This window comes from Crocuta crocuta, unplaced genomic scaffold, assembly GCF_008692635.1.
Source record: "Crocuta crocuta isolate KB4526 unplaced genomic scaffold, BGI_CrCroc_1.0 scaffold2119, whole genome shotgun sequence".
NCBI lineage: Eukaryota > Metazoa > Chordata > Mammalia > Carnivora > Hyaenidae > Crocuta > Crocuta crocuta.
The window spans coordinates 362103-365950 of NW_027530618.1; positions in this window are offsets into that span (position 1 = coordinate 362103).

Genomic DNA, 3848 nt, shown 5'->3' on the forward strand with positions numbered 1-3848 from the left:
ATTTTATTGACCTTAATTGCCAGAAGATTAAAATGTCTAACCATTATTTTTTTTCTGGTAAGTGATAAAAGTTCCTTTCAACTTCTACTCTTATGGTGAAGAGTATAAGATCCCCTTCTTGACAAACTAAACCCTACATGCTTTGAGTATGACAATCACACATTCTCAGCTTTATATGCTGTTCTCTCTGGGTCCCATACTATTTTATACATTGTAGCACTGAAGGAAAATTTTATTAATTTGTTAAGACTTTAGTAAAATTAAAATGCATGTGTTTTATTTTCAAAATAGGTTGGCGTTCAAATTTTAACTTTTAACAGTGAGGAAAACTGTAGCTGTAGTTATATAAACTCATAATTGCAATTATATATGCAAAGAGAAAAATCTATTTACCTAGTCAGGACCTTGCTATAAGAAATCATTAATGTTTAACAAATATTTTTACTATCTAAAGACTAACTACTAGAGAAATGCTATTAATCATATTAACACCATTTATGGTAAAACATTACTCATCTTGTTTGATGAAAGTGTAGAGTTTTTGACAGTCTGTAGAGTGTCATCTGATTATGATCACCATCATTCAAATCCGACAGCCATTGACATCCATGTTTTGGGAACATATAGCTTCCACTTACTGACACATTCTTTATAACTTTAACACAAACATAAGAGAAAAGACAGTATCTTAGGTGTCTATGACAAAAAGGCAATCATTTTAGAGATAGATCAGCAACATTTCCTCCAAAACAATGCATTCCTGTCTAAGTTAAGAAAAAAAGTCATTTGGGCTTCTCCTGCTTTATAAATGGTCCCCCTGTGAAAAAGTGATAGCAAAAATGTTTCCCAAGTTCACTGGAGTAGAAATCATGGAGAAATTCAAAGGAGCACTTGAGTTCCTTTCTAGGTATTGCCCAGAGAAATAACAATATCAACTTAAGGGGAAGTTTTGAGACATTAGAAGTTAGCTTCTATTCAGTTCAACCTATGAGGTTGCTTTTGTTGACAAGCCACAGTAGAGTTCACTTTTTTTTTTTCTAAAATACCCTAACATGGAGAAAGGTTTTTTCAGTTTTATTGAGGTATAATTGACAAAATTATAGGATTTTAAAGTGTATATAACAGGGTGCATGGGTGGCTTAGTTGGTTGAGCATCCAACTCTTGATTTCAGCTGGGGTCACGATCCCATCCCAGGATCATGAGATCAAGATTTGCTTCAGGTTCCACACTGAAAGTGGGGCCTGCCTAAGATGCTCTCTCTTTCTCTCTCTTTCTTTCTCTTTTTCTCTCTCTGTCTGTCCCCATCCCCCACTTGTGAGCATGCTTTCTCCTTCTCATTCTCTCTCTGTCTCTTAAAGTATATAGGGATGATTTGATATATGCATACACTGTGAAAGGACTTCTTCCATTAATTAGTTAATATATCCATTATTGCACATATCTATCTTTTTTTTGGTAAGAACACTGAAGTTTTATTTTCCAGCAAATTTTAAATATACAATACAGTGTTATCAACTAGAGTCACCATGTTATACATTAGATCCTTAGACTTTATTCATCATAGAGCTGAAAATTTGTACTCACATTTAGTATATATACTTTTTACAGCATTGAAGCAGAGAGTTACTAGGCCCAGAATAATTTCTGTAGTCAGTGTTTAAAATTCACCTATTCTAGACTGCCTTGACTTGTCTTAATTTGGTGCAAATCTTGTAAGGACCAGTGTGTCCTTGACAATGTTTCATGAACTGTGTGTTTGAACATAAAAACAGGTAAAAATGGAGACACAAGTAACTGGTTACTAATGCTATAGACCATGAATCTACTTTTAGCTTATGCTAAGTGATATAATGCTCATTTTAATAACTTAACATTAAATATAAATAAAATACTTTTAATATACAAGTATATTCATTCCAAAAAAATCATATTAAATATTGGTATTTCATTCATAGAAATTTTTATAGAATATTCTGTCATCTTCACCGTGATTTGATCTCATCAAACTTTTTTCTGTTTTTGCCTCTAAAATTAAAAATAAAGTAAATCAAACATGCAAATAAACAGTATGAAAGTAGTACTTCTTCTGGAATGTAATTTTAGGACAAACATTTCCCACTTGGCACTAGCTTCGGAGATATTGCATTCCTATTATAAATTCTAAAATGAGAACATGACAATGTAGTGAATAGAAATTCCTCCTTGAACATCATACATCCTGCATAAAAGCTGTGTCTTTAAGTCTCTAAGCAATTATTATGAAAGAAAAACTCTCCAGTTCTGTGGCACTGATAAAATTAATCAGCCAATTGAAAAAAGTCTTATCTTTTCACAGACAGATTACAGCATGATGTGAGCAAATCAAATCATGAGCTCCCCAAGACACAGGCATTTAAATTTTCATATTGTGAGTAGTCATGATGAAAGATCTTAATTCTCAAAGGCCAAATTTCTTGGGTGCAGGATGTAGAAAATATTTTCTTAGAACCTAATAGGAACATTGACTTAAATGTTGTAAAAAATAGTTTGGTAGTATCATACTTGAATAAATTTTTCCAGGCCAGTATATTTATTGAAAGTAAAGGATAGCAAGTTATTTGTATTTTGAACAGCATCACTAAAGAGTTAGAATCCCTGCATTCAAAAAACATTTCAGTTAAGTCAAGTCTGTGCACAAGCTATAAAATTTTTATGCCAGGTTTCATACCCATCAGCTTAATCCAAGAGTTCACATTCTTCACCACCATTGACAGTACTCACTGCTCCAGAGGTAAGCTATCCTAGGTAGTTCATCCATTGTACACTGTCCTTCTGAAATACTCACATAAGCAGACATTCTGGGAATTTGCTACAAACAGTTCTGAATCTGATTAACTCCTGCTTCATTTGCATTTTGAATTCTATTTACATTGACATAGAAATAAGTTGAAGAAATAATACAGTAAGAGTGTAGAAGTTGAAGAAATAAATGATCTTGGCAAAAAAAATAACACCATGTTAAGAAATTAAGAACATAATCTTGTCCTAACATTTTCCAATCATTCAATAATTTCACTAGAGGGTAAGAGGCATTGAAAACCCATGATGACATAGATGTCTTGGTGATATCAGGAAGTTTTCTCCTTATTACTGGGATTCTGAGTCACAGGGACACTGAAATGTTCTCCATTGGTGCCTAAGTACTTATGAAACTACTACTAGCTGGTGGCTAGGCAGGTCAACTGTTAACAGCCTTAGAGACATAAAAATAAGTCCAGCTTGAGGCAAAGAATAAAGACATCTTTAGATTTTGTTTGCTACTAATATACCTGTCAGTGTACTGTCCTGAACTATTTTTCTTTTTTATCTTCTTATAACAATAGATTGTTTTCTAGAGAAAATTATAAATACTTTAAGAATACTAATTTTACTTTGACCACGGGATTCACATGTAGTAAGTACTCATTTATTTGTGCATGGGTTAATAATTTATTCTGTTAAAAATAGATGCTTCTTAGTGATGTCTATGGGTGTATTTGGGTGATGTATCTGAATGAATTTAAATTACAGAAATAAGACCCCATATAATTATCAACAATCCCAAACTATTCTGAGGTTAGTTTTCAAGTGTCCTAGATTCCTGGGTAGGACTTGACGGAGGTGCCCACATTGTTGTAAGTTCTATGTTCTTCCATATTCAGTGCTGCATACTCTTTTATAAAATGTATTTTAATTGAGATACAATTGACATATAACATTGTTTAAGTGTAAGGTATACAATGTATTGCAATATGATTATCACCATAGCATTAGCTAACACTTCTATCATCTCACATAACTGTTTTCTTTTTATGGTAAGAACAGTTAA